Consider the following 18455-nt stretch of genomic DNA (forward strand, 5'->3'; position numbering starts at 1 on the left):
CTGCCCCTGTTTCTATAGCACACTGAGCATGCTCATTCACAGCATTTGTCAATTCTCCTGAAATCACTTATATGTCTGTCCCTTCCACCTAGATGTAAGTTCCTCCATGGCCAGGCTGTTTCATTCACTTGTGGGTTCCGGGCCAATTCTCCATGAACAATAATTGCAGAGACTGGATTTAGGAGAGTGCTTCTGAGTTCCTAGGAAACTCACCTAACATCAGTAAGCTAGTGGGAATGGGGAATGGATGGACACCAAACTTGACAAAGAGGCAGAATGGGTAGGATCAGGGAAAGTGCATTTTATTTTGATGACTCTTTAGTTAGGGATTGTGAGAAATAGAAAAGACGTGCTCCTGAGTTTAGGGAGTTTATAGTCTTACTGGGAAAACTCACAGGAGAATAATATAACCAAATGCCCCAAAGCGTAGTGTCACCTACTGTTGTGACAGGAAGTCAGGAAGGAGAGAGCGGGCAGAGTTAGAAAGAAATGGGCTTGAAAGGACCCCATCTGAGTGGTCAGACCCTTCCAGGTCTCCAGGGGGGTTGCAGAGGCCTCCAGGAGTTCAGTGCGGGAGGAGACAAGCTATTGTGGATACTGGCCTTCCACTAGCTTGAGCTAGGGGAATTATTTCTTCCCCCAGGCCCCTGAGGCAGGGTGACGGGAGGGGTGGGGAGGGGGAGGGTTGTGGCTCTGCATTCTGTAGGAGGTGCCTGCCTCAGGGGGTCTAGGCTGGTCAGGGCTGGATCTAGGAGATAATGGGGGGAGGGGTCTTAGGTTGGCCCTGGGGATTCCTGAGCCACTCTAGGGATTTTTTTTTTTTCCTGTTTAGTGTATGAGTTTCAAGGGCTGATTATTGAATAAAAAGCAGAGGCATTGGTCTAGGTCAAAATTAGTCCCCCAGAACTAATTCAAGAGTCTTCCAGCTTTCTTTGGGTTCCACAGGACTGAACAGGTGATAGTTCACATTCTTTACTAGAAGAGTACATCGGATTCTCCTTCAGAGACATTCAGTAGGCCGGAGTAAAGCCCAAGTGCATCGTGTGTGTGTGTGTGTGTGTGTGTGTGTGTGTATAACTATATATGTATTATATATAACTATATTATATATGTTACATATATAACTACATATAACATACTATGTATATAATTTATTAATACATATTTATATAGAATATATAACATGTAGAGTATATATACAGTTGGCCCTTGAGCAATACATGGGATAGGTACTCTGACCCCCCTCCACAGTTGAAAATCTGTGTATAACTTTTGACTCTCTCCAAAACTTAGCTATTAATAGTTTACTGCTGACCAAAAGTCTTCTTGATAACATAAACAGTTGATCAACACACATTTTGTGTATGTTTTATATACCGTATTCTTATAATAAAGTAAGCTAGAGAAAAGAAAATGTTATTAAAATCACAAGGAAAAGAAAATACACTTACAGTATAGCCCACTGTATGTATCAAAAAAAAATCTACGTATATGTGGTCCTGCACAGTTCAAACCTGTATTGTTCAGGAGTCAACTGTATACAGTTACACACACATACATACATACACACAAATATTACATATATTATGCACACACACACATACACACACACCCTTAGGTGGGTCCGATCCTCATCTGATACAGGGGCTTGGCTGGGACTGACTAGCCTACACTGCAATGGCATACGCTGGGATGTTGAGATGTTTTGCCACCTCCCTTGGGGGGGAAAGTGTTAGCCATCTTCCTCCTTGACACATGGGAGAAATGTCTAGTTTTCCTTCCAGGATACAACCAAAGACCTTGCTATCAGGGCTCCAAGAGCCACCAAGAGCTATACAGGTACTTGAAAAATGCCAAAGTCTTCTCAGCTTGGCCAGAAATTCCCAGTTCGGTCTGTGCCTGATGATGGGAGGGCATTCTCCACACCTTTGATCATTTCTGAATCTAGGGTCCCCAAAGTGGCATTGGGGCCTGTAAGAAGGAAGTTGGAAAAAATGTCTCCTTGAGGCCCAATAATCATGTTGTTGCCTCCTGTGGGGCTTTTGGGAAAGAGGGTGGGGTGTGGTGGAGTGGGGTGGGAGAGTGGGGTGAGTGTAGGTGGGAGGCTGATACTAAGAACAGAGCCATTATTTCCACTCAGGACTGGCCACTCTCTGCCTTGGTCAGGGTCCATTTTAGCTCAAGAGGACTCATCTAAGGTACCCAGGGGTCTCTGCAAGGATTTTCTGTCACACTTGCTAGAGGGTCCCAAAGAAGTGGCTTCCTAGCTCCCTTATCCCCCATCCTGGTAGGGAGGGCAGGATTTCATTTTCCTTTCCTAGATTTGACACCGTAAATAAGACTAAGTTATGACCAGCAGGTGGCACCCAGGTCCTGAGCTAAAACCTCCTCAAACATTTCCCCCATCCCCAAATCCTCCTCTCCCTAGCTCAATTTAGAAAAAGAGAGCCCCTAACTTGGATCTGGGCCCTCAAAGAAAAAGCATGGTTTTGTCAAAAGCTCGTGGTGTCAGGCAAGGGGGGGGGGGTGGAGTGCTCATTCTTGACCCAGACGTCCTCTGAGAGCTGGACCAGCTGGAGTGGCCTGGAACGCTGGGTCTAAGATTCTGGACCGAACCACACCAACCTCTCTATTCCTCAAAGCTACACATTAAACTCATCAATTGGTCCACCTTCGGATGACGTTTTGTATTGGGTGTCAACTCAGACCTAGACTCAAACCAGATCAGCTTCTGGGGGCAAAGATATATAGAGCATTTATCCAAGCATCTGGCCCTTCGTGGTCCAACTGCCTCCAGTTAAAGCGGAGAAACAGTCTGAGAAAACTCTTGAAGTTAACACACCTGTTACCAAGAGCTGCTTTCTCTCTTCTGAGACAATGGTAGCCACCCCCACAAGGGGTCAGGCTCTGTTTCAAAGGCTACCACAGCGAGGTCTTCCCTGTCCCTGGGTTTCTCCCATTATCTTTGGCACATGGTGAATATCAGGAGGAACAGCCCCTGATGGGGTTGTGGCATGTCACCGAGCCAGCTGTAAACCCCATTCCGGGACCAGACTGAAAATGCGGCCTCGGGAAAAGCCTGCTCTTCAGAGCCATGACTCCTGCTACAGGTCTGGAGTCATGGGAAAGACAAGTTGAGGAGGTTTAAGCTGATGATTTTGCTAAATCATTTCCTTGCTAGGACCGTAAGGTTCACGATGCGTTTACTGGAGATGGGAAAGGTGGCCACAGGTCTCGTCCAGAGAGGCAGAGCCGCTGGTCATTCTGTAGCCTAGTGACTTCAAAATGACTACATCTCAACATCCCATGGTCAGCAGAGTTTCTAGAAATCATCCAGTTCCTTCCCAGATACCCAGGACTACATTAGCTCTAAGTATTTATATTCCCAAATCATAAATAAGTCTACAGAACTCTGAAAGTTCACACTCTGATATTTAATAATAGTATCACGAGCCTAAATCTGATTTTGGCTTTTCGTTTTCAGGTCTTCAGTGGAAATCTATCTTCTACAAATGTGTCTTGAAGCTAATTCAGGGACATCCAGCCCCCAGTTCTTTGGTCCCTACAAGAACCCCCTGCAGTTCCCAGGACTCTATCCTCTGGCCAGCACGGCTATGAAGGACACACCGGGTCTTTCAGTCCTGCAGTGGGTGTTGGGCAAGCCTTCGGCAGCCTCCAAAAAGGTGCTGTGTTAAACATACTGAGCTCCAGTCAGAACACTTGCGTTCAAATCCTGGCTCTAACATTTCCTAGCAGTTTGGCTTTGGGCCTCAGTTTCCTCATCTATAAAATGGGGACAGTCCCCACTCCATCAAGCTTTCATGAAGATTAAGTGAACCACATACACAATGCTGAGCAGAGCCCAGCACATAGTTTTCAGTAAGTGTTTGTCAGCACCACTGGGGCAGACAGCGGGGACTCCAAGGGAACTTGTTTGGGAAGCAGGGGCTCAACACATACCCAGCTTCAGGTCTCCGAGACCAAGGAAGACCAGCCCTGGAGGGAGAGAGACTACAGAGCTCTGCCCTTTCTGGCTGGGGACAGCCATCTGGGCTTCCTGAAGCTGGGCCTCTGACCACAATCCCTCCCCAACTCCAGATTTCCCACATATTTGGCTTTGTAGATTCATCCTACCGGTCAGGAGAACTGGAAGAGAAGCTGTGGGATCAGAGGACAACTCTGAGGAGTCTGCCAAAACGTTTCCTGCTCCTGACATGGGGCTATGCCCATTGTCACTGGGTTAACCTTTCCTGCCCAGGCCCAGGGGGGCTGAAGTCACCTGTCTGGAAAATCTGCAAAATTGCTACCCCTTGTCCCCTTGGGTCACACATCCAGGTTATTCCGGGGTTGCATGGAGGCAATATGTGCAGGCAGGCATGAAGGGTTCTGAGGGCCTGGAGGAGTCCTGCCAGCGGGTCACAAAGCCCTGGCAGACCCAGCCAATCACCTTCTTCTCACGGCTGAGCGGGGACCTGACTCATATGGAGGCTCAGATCTCACAGTTGAATTCGTCAAAGGTAGAGAGGGTGCAGGTGGAACAGCTCCAGGGCTGGTGGGGAACCAGCATACGCCCAATCCAGCAGATCCAGGACAGGGATCTGGATGGTACTGGTTCAGGTGGGGACTGGAGCTTCTCTAGGATTCTGTTCTCACAACACTTTTAGGTCATGTGGCTGTGGCTGTTCTCTAAGATCCCGAACCCCACAGAAGTCCCAGCTTCCAGGGTCTGGGACATGTCCTGCTGAACAATGATCTCAACTCTATTTATTGATTTTTTTTTTTTAAGAGAGAGCAAGCAAGCAAGCGGGAGTTGGGGAGAGGGGCAGAGAGAGAGACAGAGAGAGAGAGAGAGAAAGAATCTTAAATGGGTTCCACACTCAGCATGGAGCCTGACACGGGGCTTGATCCCACAACCCTGAGATCATGACCTGAGCCAAAATCAAGAAGTCGGATGCTCAACCGACTGAGCCACCCAGGTGCCCCCGATCTCAATTCTTAAAGAGGCTTCCCCAGGCTGGTCCGGGTAATGCTGCCGTATCCCCGGAGGCTGTGTTCAGCCCCTCTCCCCCTGCCCTGCTCTGCCGGGGGTGGGTTGCTGGCCCATCTGTGGCTAGCCTGAGGACAGATAGGGAAGGAGGCAGCGGCGGCTGCTGTGACATGTTAAGAAGAGAACGTTGGTTTCTGCAGCCCTGGTGTGCCTGATTTTCCTTAATGATCCTTCGCGCTTCAAAAGCAGGTGTCTCCCAGGGGGCACATACAAGCTGTGTCACTTTATCTTCCTTAAAACGATGTTTTGTCAGCCTGTATGCCTTGCAGTTGTCACTGGACCAAGTGGCATGTTCTCCCTACCTCTGGAACAAGTGGATCTGACGGGTTGTTTAGCCTGCTTTCCCTCTATCCCAAGCTCAGCCCTCCTCTGCCCTCATAGCTCCTCCTCCCCCATAGCCAACCCCTCTCAGAATTCTCCAGCTTTATTCCCTTGCCTTTTGGACAGACTGCTCATTTCATCTGCTAGCTTTTCCACCAGAAAGTCTACCCTGGTTATGTCTAGAACTTGACAAGCTTCAGTGTTTGGTCTTCTGTCTTCTCGTGCAGACTGTCATTCTTCAGGTCCCCGGGACTCTAGCTGCCTGCCCCTCAGGAGACAGTGGCCCCCCCTCAGTGGGGATATGCGCTGGACGGGGTACAGTGCCTCCTTTCAAATAGCGTCTCCCCTGGTCTGCCATGGTTCCTGAAATTCCCACCACAGATGATACTCTTCTGGATGATAGCCTTCATCTCAAAAGCCTTAGTTATTATCTCAATTTTGAATATGAGGAAATGAAGGCTCTGGGTTCAAGTAAGTGCCTTGCTCAAGCTCAAGATCAACCACTGGCAAGACTAGAGCATGAACCCCTTCCATTTGAACCTGAAGTCTATGCTCTTGCTTTACCACTACACTGTGGCAAGAAGAGTTGTTTGATCTTGCACAGCCCCAGTGTGGTGCGTGATCATTTGATCTAATGATTTAGGCCCCTGAGCATTAGGAGAAGGGAAAAGAAATTTCAAAGGTTTTCTTCTTTACGTTTCCTTTTGCTGGCTACTGCAGCATTGTCTTAATCTCAGTCACCAACTATTTACTGACCGCTGACACAAGGTGCTAAAACACTTTGTGAGGCACCATGAGGACACAGGATCATTTCAAGACTCGGGTCTTGTCCTTAAGGAGCCTTCGTTTGAAGAAATAAGAGTAATTCATAAAACAACAAGGGATCCCACAAACCAGAACAGAGGAAGTGCTACCCAGTGAAAGTACATTTGGCTTCTAAGCGCTCCAAGAGAGCGCAAAGGATGAGTGTGGGCTCAGTTAGATGATTGCTGGGGGAAGGTGCACCTAACACCTTGATGACAGGGTATCAGAAAGCAGTGAAGAGAAAATGGGAAAGTGGAGACACAGAAAAGAGGATTGTTGTTACTTCTATTTTTTAAAATGAGCATGAGACCAGTGATTCAATCGTAGAGGAATGTTAGGGGATTCGATCAAGAGGGGAGGCAGGAGAGGTAGGTGATGTGTCTAAGCCAAGGGAGACTCCAGTTTCAAGGAGGAGGTCATCGGCCCTGTTGAATGAAGTTACCAGACAGACCTCTGATGGAGAAATGGTCATTAGATTGTGCAAGAAGAAATGATGAACATCTGAGTCACCTTGCTGCAGGGTGGAGAGAGAGGCTAGACCCAAAGACAGTTACAGAGTCCCAGACCATCTGCCCAGATGGATGCTGAGTGGGGAAATCAGGAGTCTGTCATCCAGGCCATTTATGTCTGCTGCCATATCACAGGTGAAGTAACGAGCTACTTGCCGGCAAGGTGGGGGACACCGCGCTGCTCTTAGTAAAGGCCGAAGCAATATACAGATTCAATGTAGGCTCGTGCTCTAATCTCAACATCCCACACATCCTCCTTCAGACTCCATATCCTGTTCTTAAATTCTAGATTGTATCTGTCCACAGAGGCTCACAAGTACAACATCTTGGTTTTTCTAAAGCTTATCACAACCCTGTGTCATGAATGAAAGAAAGAATGGGGGAAGACTTTAAGTATAATAAAATCTTAACTAATTTGAATGTTTGGAATATGTTTTAAGTATTCATTTACTGTCCTGTTTACCTGTAGTTAATCAGAACAGAACCCCTTTTGATCTTCAGTTTCGTTGAAAATCTTGTTGAAAGGTCTAATAAGGCAGGGTGGAATGCACAAAATCTATTACTAAGGACTTTCCAGAGCCTCAGATTCACTCACTTACTTACCACCATTTATGGAGTGTATATTGCAGGCATGGAGCCAGGCACAGGGCCTCTAGAAAGGAATGGGATCCAGTCGGGGTCCTCAAGGCATTCACGGATAGGGTGGGAGCTAGGCCAGTGAACAAATAGCCAAAGGGCTCCACACTATGCTAGAACCCCACAGGCAGGAAGGGCGCGCTGTTGGAGCAGGCCTGCTTCCGGGGTCAGGGAAGCCTTTGTAGAGGAAGCATAGTTTGATGCGGTCTTGAAAGAGAAGGTCATCGAGCCAAAAGTTAAGAGGAGAGAAGACTAGGGGAAGAGGGCGAGGATTACAAATAGTTCACCCAGAATGCATGCTGGGTGCCGGTGGAGATGAGGTTAGAAGGGTACACAGGAGCTACACACCAGGAGCTCCGTAAAGAGGTTAGGGGGTATTCCCTCCGGGGGGGAAACTCAAGGAAATTTTGTTCCCTTGTATATAACATATTGGTAACGATACAAAAATACTTGTAACCATACTATAGTTAAAAAACGGAGCATAATTTCCAAATCAAAATTGCAGCAAATGAAATTGCAGTGAATAGAAACTGCATTAAATTTGTAATTCTTGAGGCTTTATTTTATATTATCTTTTCTCGTAAAAATTGAAGAGATTCCCAAGTGCTGCTTGCAGAAATCAGTGCCCTCCAAATTTTTGGAAACACTTTATTTTGAAATAATTTTAGACTCACAACTGCAAAATAGGACAAAGAATTCCCATGCACCCTCATCCAGCTTCCCCAGTAACATCTTACATAATAATTGTGAAGGCCAGGAAGTTGACATTGGTACATTATTAACTAAGCTATAGATATTATTTGGGTTTAATCAGCTTTTACATGCAATTTTTCTTCCTTTCTTTCTTTCTTTCTTTCTTTCTTTCTTTCTTTCTTTCTTTCTTTCTTTCTCTTTGGTGTACAGTCTATGAAATTTTATCACATGTATAGATTCATGTAATCACCACCCTACTTGGACACAGAATGTTCTATAACCTCAAGGAAACTCCCTTGTGTGGCCCCTCTATAGCCATGCTTCGTCCCCAACTCTAACCCCTGGCAACCACAGATCTGTTTGCCATAACTATAATTTTATAATTTTAAGAATGTTATATAAATGGAAGTATATAGTAACCTTTTGAGATTGGCCTTTTCTCCCCTCAGCATAATGCCTTTGGGGTTCCATCCAAGTTGTTGCATACATTAATAGCCCTTTTTGTTGCTGAGTAGTATTCCAAACAATGGTACAAGTATGGATAGGCCACATCTTATCCATTCACCCACTGAAGGATATCTGAGTGTTTCCAGTTTGGGGTGATTACCAAAAACCCTATGAGAACTTTCCTCAGTCTTCTCTTGCTTTGTCCATGAAAGTGTGGCTCTGGGAGAGATCTCGGCATGTTTTTTTTTGTCCTCTGGAACCACAAAGCTGGTTGGGGTTTGTAGCTGGAAGGCCCAGGCATTAGGTTTGGGGACACAGGTACACAAGCAACTCTTTGGACTGACTATTCTCAAAACTATGGGTTTGCTCGATCTAAAGACTGGACCCCTGTAGGCCAGGTTCTTGCTGCTTATATACATTTACTCTGTAACTCAAATTTGTGAACTTATCTTTCTAGATGGCCCAATTTTATCAAGGATACTTTAAAATTATAGTGATCCATTTGGGGAACCTTCAATATGTACAAAATTGAGAAGTGCTTTAGCACAAAAAGGGGACAAAGTTTCAAACATATAGTTGTTTGCAGGGTTACTGGGGCTGAATCCACTGAGGTTCAGAACAGCCTGTCTGAATTTCTACCCAAACCTACACAATACCCTCTTAAAGCTGAAGAAGGATTAAAGTAGTCAAAAGCGTAACAGAGAAAGGACTCATCATACTCTGAACAGTCCTTATAACACCCCTACCCTTCAGTCAAAAAAACCCAGTGGGTGGGGATATAGATTTACTCAGGACCTTGGGGCCATAAATAGAATAGTCATCTCCTGACCAGAACCAAATACTCTTACCTCCAGTGCCTCCAGAGGGTGCATAGTTTACAGTTACAGATACATGTTCTGCTTTCTTTAGTGTTCTGTTAGGTCGAAAGGGTCAACATTTGTTTGCCTTCTGGGAAACTCACTAATCTACCTGGACGGTTAAATGCCCTAAAGATTTCCTGAGGTCTCACCTACTTCTCACAAGTCCCCAGCCACAACCTTCAAGACCTTAAATTTCTGCATGATTCTTCAGGTGGATGATGTTACATTGTGTTCTAAAGACAAGTAAACTCTAAGACTGATTCCAGCCATCTGCTGTTTTCTCTCGGAAAGGGCACAGCGTTCCAAAGAGAAGTTACAATTTGGTCAAAGTAAAGGTTATTACCCAGGACATGATTTATCCCCAGGAGGTAAATCCTATACTTTTGACGGAGTCCAGGCCGTTCCCAACTTTCCAACTTTTCTAAATCATCACACTTACAACTTAACCAAGCCCTCCGTCTGCAAACCTCTTCCTTAGGAATCTAAACATGAAGAGGCCTTTTGCGAATTAAATTAGCCCTTCAACATCTTCCCACTCTGGGCTTACGTAGTTTATCAAAAACCGTTCTACCTATTTGTACATGTGAGATCCGGACAAACTTTCGGTGTTTATGACTCAACTTCGTGGGAACCATCAGACATCAACAATCTACTGCAGCGTCTCTTCCCCTGTGGCAGAGTCTACTCACCTGTCCTAAGGGCAACAGCCCAGCAGCTAAGTTATTGGAGGCTTCTGCACACTTCGTTTTAGGATCTCCTTTAAATTGGATGGTCCTTCATGGTATACAATATTTGTAGCTCACTGAAAACACACAACATTTCTCAGTAAGTAGGCTTACCACCAGTGAAATCCTATTACTTTCTCCTCACATATTTTTCTATTCATTGCAGTAATGCTTTGAATCCTGCTACCCTACTTTAGATGCCATGTTCTCAATGAGGTGATTTTGGCCCATCGGCTTCTGCTCTAGGAAAAAGAGATGGTTAGATAATTCAAGAAGGAGAAAAACCTGGCCTCGATTTAAGAATCAAAACCTTAGCCACTCAAGGGGGAATCAGGGTTGCTTTCTTTTCTCCTCAAGCCTTCTCAGTTCATGCTTTATAAGAGGCTGGAAAGTAGGGCAAATCCTACTGAAGGTGGAACAGACAGAATGCAGCAGGCCAGCTGGGGGCTGTGAAAGAGAGAGGTCAAAGATGACCCCACAGTTTCTGGCCCCAGCCCTGGAAGGATGGAGGAAACTACAGGAGGACCAGGTTTAAGGGTGGGGTGGAGACCAGGGGCTCACTTAATATCATACACGAACACTGGGAAGAATAGGTAGGGGTATTAGGAAACATCATATTTAATGGAGCACAATATTCCACGCTTTATTATAAGATTTTTTAAAGTTTGTTTCAGAGAGAGAGAGCACAAACAGGAGGGCCAGAGAGAGAGAGAGAGGGAGAGAGAGGATCCCAAGCAGTCTCTGTGCCACCAGCCCAGAGCCTGACGTGGGGCTAGAATCCATGAAACATGCGATTGTGACCTGAGCTGAAATCAAGAATGGGGCGCACTGAACCACCAAGGCGCCCCTTCCATGCTTTATTAAATCAGTCTCCGGTAGTTAGACATTTTTGGTATTTAGATAGTGCTAGATTTAACATCTATGAACATTCAATTTTTGTCTAAATATACTACTACCTGTGGGGACGGAATTACTATGTCAAAGGGCATGGCATGTTTTAAGGCTTAACAGTTTTCTAAAAAGACTGTACCTTTTATTTTCCTTCCAGAAGGAAAGAGTGCTCATTTCCCTATACTCTCACCAACACGGAATGTTATTATTTTAGAAAATGTGTTGATTTAATAAAAACCAACTTTTTTTTGTTGTTCTTTGAAAAAACATTTCTTTGATTACTAGTGAGGGAGAACATTATTTCCACATTTATTACTCATATAAATGTATTCTTTTGTGAACTGTCTGGGCTGTAGAATTTGGGGAACCCACAGGTCATTGATGTGGTCTAAGAAACATCTGGATATTCTGATAGTAAATTCTCACTATTCACACCTTTACTGAAGATCTATCTAGGGTTCTGGGATGGATTTGTACTGGCCCCAGATTTATTTATTTATTTGTTGGTTTGTTTATTTATTTATTACTAAATGGAAGTTACTTTTTGTTTTTAAAACTAAATCCCTGATACTCCATGTAATTTATTCTGAACATGAGATACTAGAAAATGTCCCTATATGAAGGTTTTGAAGATTCACTTAAGGTAATTATAAAATGAAAGAAAATACTGTTGCTATACTGCAGCTATGCTAAAATGCATTTTGGTCTGAAAAAAGTGGATGTTTGGTAGCAATGGAGAAAACGCACATGACCAGGGAACCAAGATAAAGCTAGACATTACCCTAGATACGCACCCCCTTCATATTTTTGCCTAGTACATGGGGGAAAGGGGTTAAGAAAGGGAAAATGACTTAGGGTTTCCCAAGATTCTGCTGAAAGTAGGAGAAATAGAGAATTAAGAAAGCAAACTTTAACTGCATCTCCAAAAATAGGGAGCCTTACAGCGTATTTCCTAAGAAATATACTGGCATGTTTAGCTGTGTGAACAGACAGCATGGTACACACACACACAAAGACTCCAAAGGACCCAGCTCCAGCCCTGCCTCTCACCACCTGGGCTCTGGGCAAAGGTGGCCTCTCGAGGCCTCAGTTTCTTATCATGAAACAGAAATGCCTTCCGGACATCACTCACTATGTGTATGGCTCATGGGCACCCAAAACACAGATGCATTCATGGAAGGAGTACAAATGGCTAACAAACATGAAATATGAAACATGTTCAACTTTACTAATGATTTCTAAGTAGCTATGCTGCTGGACCGTCATGAAGGTTAAAGCTAACCTGAGTGGGGCACTCACACAGGACCTCACCAGTCCAGCTTTATTGTTACAGTTATTGGGGAAGCAATTCTGACGGAGCATTTTTAAGTCTTTGACATAGAACCAGTAACAATGTAATTCGGTAGGGAGAGGCGGTTGGAGACTCTAAGTAATACAGTTAAATACAGTCAGTTGTGAGTGGATCTATTTTGTGGATGTCTTACGAAGTCGCATTCCGGAGTCTGGAAAAGTGAGGGATCCGGGTAAAGGCCCCGAGGTGGGCATTTAACAGCAGTGACTGGCCAGGGCATCACGATCCTGCTTTAGCTGGATTTGGAATAGGGGCTTCATAAGTTTTAGTTTCTCTTCCTTTCTCTTCCCTTGTGGTGGTAATAACCGACAGGAGCTCCAAACCATGCCCCATAAGGAGAGCTCACGCGGAACTCCGTTTCCTTAAGATAGCGCTTCTCGCGTCTTACGCGTCACTTCTCCGGAGGTCAGGGTGAGGCCCTAAAGCGACCACCAAAATAGGATCCTTATCATTTCCTTCCTGGAACCAGAATTCTGGAATTTTCCTTTTCTTATTTTAGAGGGTCACGGTGTGGTGCTGAGACCTGGCTTGTGTTCCTGCACCGAGCATGACTGTTGCTTGCATTCATCATTCCCTAGTTTGTTCACACGTGAATATATGTCTACACTCATGAATATTTAAGATACTATGTACCTACTATGTACATAAAGATGATTGGGCCAGAGGAATTCTTCTCTCATCCATGGATGGCTCCTCGTTTAATGAGTAGGACTGTACACAGTGGCCAACTCCGGACTAGTTAATAACTATCTCAAAGGGTAGTGACGTCTAGGGATGATTTACTCTTTTGACCACCTCCCCGGGAACCTGCAGCGTGTCACGAAAGCGGCTTAATATGATTAAAACGCCCCCCAAATCTCCTGATACTGTTTTCTTAGCCCTCTCTCTGTTGCAGATCATGAGGTAGGCCTGTGAGGCTACCCTACTTGAGGTACCTCAGGGAAGAGTGATGTGTGAAGATACAGGGAGGGCTGTTTCGAAAGAGGCCAGATACCGGGTCCACCTCAATTCCAAATAAGCCAGGCTAGCCCTGAGTTAGGACTAAGACGGCAACAGACGATGGCTTCATGGTGGCAGAAAGAACTTCCCAAAAAAAGGACAGATGAGAGAGGTCTATGCTCACCAGGGACCTCACGAGTCCTCTGCGGTGCCTGCCAAGATGAGGACCCACACCTGTGCCTGGGAGCACAGGCCACCCTGCAAACCCCTACCTCCAGGCAGCACTGGAGAAGGGTGGGGGCTGGTTGAAGCTCTCAGCATCCCTGCTCTGGGTTCCCAGAGGCTGCTGAGCACTTTAGAATCTGGTCCACGCTAGCTCAAAGTTAAATCTGTTAAATGGTCATAGGATAATAGCTTAATGATGAACAAACCAACAAACAAAAACCTTTTATTGAGAGTCCAGGGAAATGTGCTCTTTTAAACGTGGTTGGTCAGAGTGTAATTTAGCACAGTCCTTCTGGATGGCTATTTGGTTAAAAAAAAAAAAAAAGACATTAAAAGCCTTTACATTTTCTATATTCTCTGACCTTATTTCTATTTCTAGGAATTTTGTGCTAAAGCAGTAATTGTGAGTATGTGTAAAACTTTAGATGTAAGCATATTTATAATCATGAAAAACTGGGAACAACTAAAACGATGAACAATAACGAACAGTTAAATAAATCATGGTACATCTAAACTGCAGCTGCTTAAGAGAGCGCTGGCTCAGTGCCCATTCCCAGCACCCTTCTCCCTTGCCTGTCTCCGCTAGAGGGGTCAAAAAGACGAAATACTTTTTTCACAGCTTCTCTTATAGCGAAGAGCCACCTGAGACATGAGGTTAACACCCAACTGGCTAAGGGGCTGAAACGTCCTTCATGGTGTCGTGAGCTGTGGTACCGGCTTGTACCTCCTGCCGCGTGAGAAAAATGCCCCTATTATTTGTTGAAGCCATGCTTAGTTTAGTTTGGGGTTTGCTATTAACGAACACTGCTAGTTGTCCTTAGAGTTTATTGTTATTTGTATCAAAACACAATCCCGACTGATAAAGACGTGGAAAGACGTTTACAATATATGAAGCGAAGGGAAGGTAGTACAGAGCAGAAATATTCCAATAGGCACAGAAGAATAATGTGAAGATATGTTCTAAAATAATAATTGTGGTTCTATCTGACGGCAGGGTTATAGGGGATTTTTATTTTCTTCTTCAGGTTTACCTGGATTTTCTAAATTTTTTACATTGAACACGTGTAACTTTTGTGACAAGAAAAAAATTCAATAAAAATATTTTTAAAAAACAGGGCAGAGAAGTATGGAAGGAAGCTTGTGGTCAGTCAGCCAGCAAGAAGTCCTTGATAATAGCTGCCAAAATAACCACTTAAAGGCTTCTCTTGCTTTTTGTCCGGGTGGTTCCGACTTCTTTGAAGTGGTGGTTCGAGCCCTTCCTTGCTAGTCTGTCTGGTGATAAGAGGTCCGCACCAGCTTGTCACCGGGCGGCCGAGACCTGGTCCCAGCAGCAGGCTGCTATCCTCCGGGATGGCCAGAAGAGGCCGTTGAGGGCCTCCGAGCTTTCCCTAGCTCTTCTCTCCTCTTCCCTGTGGGCCTCCCTTCCCATCGCCTCCCCTCTGTCTCACATTTTTTGCTTTCTCATAAGCTTCTTGGCAGAATCAAATGAGATAACCTATCTGAAAGGACTTTGTACGTTACAAAGTGTCACAAAGGACAAGGTATTTTTCTTTGTACTTTATACTTTGTTCTTCCTTCTTTTCTCTCCCTGTTTAAAAAGCTTTCACTCTTCTTCTCGCTCTTCTTCCGTCTTTCCTTTTTCATTCTTCCTCCTGCCTCCTCTGGCCACGGCATAACAAGGACGTGCGGGCCTCCGCAGCCCTGTATCTGTACTTTAATCACATTTCACGTGACCTTGCGCTGTACTTATCCGTTCACGGGCCTCTTGTCCTTGCTCACCAGTGTGGTCCGTGAGCAGCGACCATGCCTTTATACTCCCGACAACCTTTCGTAACACCTGACTCAAAGTACACTCCTGGCGAATGTTTGCCCGATACTGCGAACTACACTTCTATTGTTTTGTTATCTGGATAAAGCACAATATGACACAGAGACACTCATTTATGTGTAAAATCAGCCATCCACATAAATGAGTGGAGATGTGTTATTTGCATCTTAAAAATTAAGGTCTTATGGAATCTTTATTTTTATGAGCCAATAACTGAGAACTGGCAGAAAGATTAGTAAGTTGGAAAATGATTTTTTTCTTCCAAACTGCAGTTTAAAAATACTGCAGTTTAAAAATACTGGGAACATTGATGATGGTAATTTAGAAAAAGTGTTTTTTTAATGGCAAAATATTAGAACTAAATTATATTTTAAATCTGTATCATCCACTGAGACACTTTATTCTGTTTTAAGTTTATTTGTTTTGAGAGAGAGCAAGTGAGCAGGGCAGGGGCAGAGAGAAAGGGGGAGAGAGAGAATCCCAAGCAGGCTCCATGCTATCAGTGCAGAGCCTGATGCAGGGCTTGATCCCACAAACTGTGAGATCATGACCTGAGCTGAAATCAAGAATTGGATGCTTAACTGACTGAGCCAACCAGGTGCCCCACCACTGAAATGTTTTTAAAAAGTCTGTGAGGATCCGTGACATGCTGCATTGAAAGTGCATGTCGTGGGAACCAATCTTATCCCTCCTGCTTTGGCCAAGTTGTCAAATCATTGCTTTTTCTCACCCAGCTCGTCCCAACCATTCTCACTGACTTCATCCTTGTCCAGATTGTTGTCATTCTGTGACCAACAGTATTCCTCCTCTAGTCTCCTTTCAACTTTGTGGCCCCTCGCTGCAAGACAAACTTCCCCAAAACACTGCTTTCATCAAACCCCTGCAAAGCTCCGGTGGCCTTTTATGTCTATCTATAGGATAAAGACCAAACGTCTTGGCCTGGTGTGCACAATTTCACTCCATACCACCCAACCCCTCCCCCCGCATTCTTTTCTTTGACTTGTCCACCCTTTAAACCCTCAGCTTCAGACTGTTGTTCTCCTTCTTCCGGTCCTGATATTGACTCCCACCCTGCCCTTACTTGTTCCTGAATGCCCTACTCCTTTTAAGGTGATGCTTCTACCCCCCCACCATTCCCAGGAGCACTGGCTGACAGAGTCAGGATCCCAAACTGCTGTGACAGGCTATGGCAAGAGGCTAAAGCACTCAAAAGAGATTCAGATGAGGTTCTGAGTTTGGATCTGAAACACCAAATGGAAGGAAGAGATTAGGCAGATGACATAAGGGTTTGCAACAGAGTGTGCAAAAATACAGAAGCCTTTTAAACGGATACGGGCTTGATGGGAGTTGTCTTTGTGATGGAACTGACAGGAGCTGGGAAGGGACCACACTGACTGAGCCCTTGGCATGCGCCTGACCCCCTGTGCATTTTATTTATCTCATCTGCTCCTTACAACGTGGGGAGGTACTAATGGGCTGAAGGCATCATCAGCTCCATTTTACAGGCTTCATGTCTACTTCTTTGCAGACCACCGTTAAAGTAACCCCTGATTCAATGTCTTCCCAGCGTCTTCTCATTGCGCCTCACTGAACTCCCTGTGACTGGCACCTGCCTGCCTTTCCAGCTTCACCTCCCATCACCTCTCACCCTTCTCACTACTCCATGTTCCAGCTGTAAGACACCGTACCAACTGAGACAAACTTGGGAGCCTTTTGTTCATGCTTTTCTTCCTTGCCATTGATCTTCACCTGGTAAATGCCCACCTAATCTCAAGATTCATGTCAAGTGTCAACTCACCTGGAAAGTTGGCCCTGATTCCTACTTCTTTCTACTGGGCTGGGTTAGGCTGGCCTTCTAGGTATTTCTGTAATACTGTGTGGGCATACGTCTAATGCAGACAGTACTTACCATAATTATTTCTTCCACTTCACTATGAGCTTCTTGAGGGCTGGCATTAAGTCCTTGCATCCCTAATGTCTAGTATGGTGCCCAGCACATGGTTTGTTCTCAGCAGAGAACTGGGGCTCAGAGAGTTTAAGTAACTTGCCCAAAGTAACAGCTGGTTAGAACTGGTTTGAAGCCAGATAAGTGATTATAAGATCTTTCTAGGATAATGTTCCCCCTTCTCCCCTGGAATACTGAATTCATGGAATACCAGTTCATGGGCAGCCTATTTTTAGAATAACAAAGTGACTGTGATGGTGAATGTAGCAAATATATTAGGTTTTGTGAGGATCTGCTGGAGAAACTGAGGATTTAGCTTAGAGATGGAAGAAAAACTTGGAGTGACCAGAGAACTGTCTTTAATTACTTGAAGGGCTATGAGGGGAAGAGTAAAGATTAGATTTCTTCTCTGTGGTCACAAGGGGTAAAACTGATCAAGGTTTAAAGGTATAGAAAGACAGATTTTGACCCACTGAAGAAAAACTTTCCCAGCAGGGCTAGTTAAATGCAACAAGCCTATCCCAGGAAGGGGTGAGGTCCTATCATGGCCGGTTTCTAAGCTGGATGACACCATGTGGGATGTTCTAGTAGGGTCAAGAACCAGGTGGAAGGCTGAGCTGAACTAGGTGAGCTTTTATTTTTAGGTGACCTCTTAAGGTCCCTTCAACAGATGCGGATTCTATTACTCTGTCCGGTCTGCCCTCTCTAGCTATTGGCAATCTCTTACTCCTCCATATTTAATAAATTTTATGAGTTTACATAGTTCATTTGGTGATTAAGTACAAATGTAGCTTGCCACAAAATATTTAAGTTACCAATCCTTTATGTTTTCATTTAATTTTTTCCCAACATATTCCTAAACAGATACACCCCTTGAAGTCACGGATCATATAACATGTATTAAATATCTTTGGTCTCACATATCTACACTTGTTCAAAATAGAAGAAAAATATTTTAAATGTTCACTTTGTGACTTGACTTTAATTTGTCTGTTAACAGGATTGTCTTTTATCTCCTAAAAATTCCCTAGGAAAGAATTAATTCTTCATTGGCTACTTTTCCTCCAGGTATTTTGCTATTCCTTTTAACAGCTTAAAAAGGAAACATTGGAAGAGGCAGTCTCTGCTAGTTAAGGAAATGCTTGTCATTTATTTATTTATTTATTTATTTATTATTTATTATTTATTTGTTTATTTAACATTTATTAATTTTAAAAAAAAAATTTTTTTTCAA

At 44.4% G+C, this 18455-nt stretch overlaps 1 protein-coding gene across 6 annotated transcripts in view; it reads right to left on the reverse strand.

The window, feature by feature from the left end:
* MAPRE3 (microtubule associated protein RP/EB family member 3) overlaps positions 1-18455 on the reverse strand; it is a 54030-nt gene that overhangs the window by 7149 nt on the left and 28426 nt on the right. The window contains exon 1 of one of the 6 annotated variants that reach the window (XM_043604335.1): positions 10007-10119. The exons of 3 other annotated variants lie outside the window; for them this stretch is intronic. The gene's annotated coding sequence lies outside the window, so the exon portion shown is untranslated. Of the gene's footprint in view, positions 1-4134; positions 4259-4279; positions 4451-10006; positions 10120-18455 lie in introns of those variants that run through there. 2 more of the 6 variants (XM_043604336.1, XM_043604337.1) reach the window with 2 other exon arrangements.

Source organism: Prionailurus bengalensis, chromosome A3 (assembly GCF_016509475.1).
Source record: "Prionailurus bengalensis isolate Pbe53 chromosome A3, Fcat_Pben_1.1_paternal_pri, whole genome shotgun sequence".
Lineage (NCBI taxonomy): Eukaryota > Metazoa > Chordata > Mammalia > Carnivora > Felidae > Prionailurus > Prionailurus bengalensis.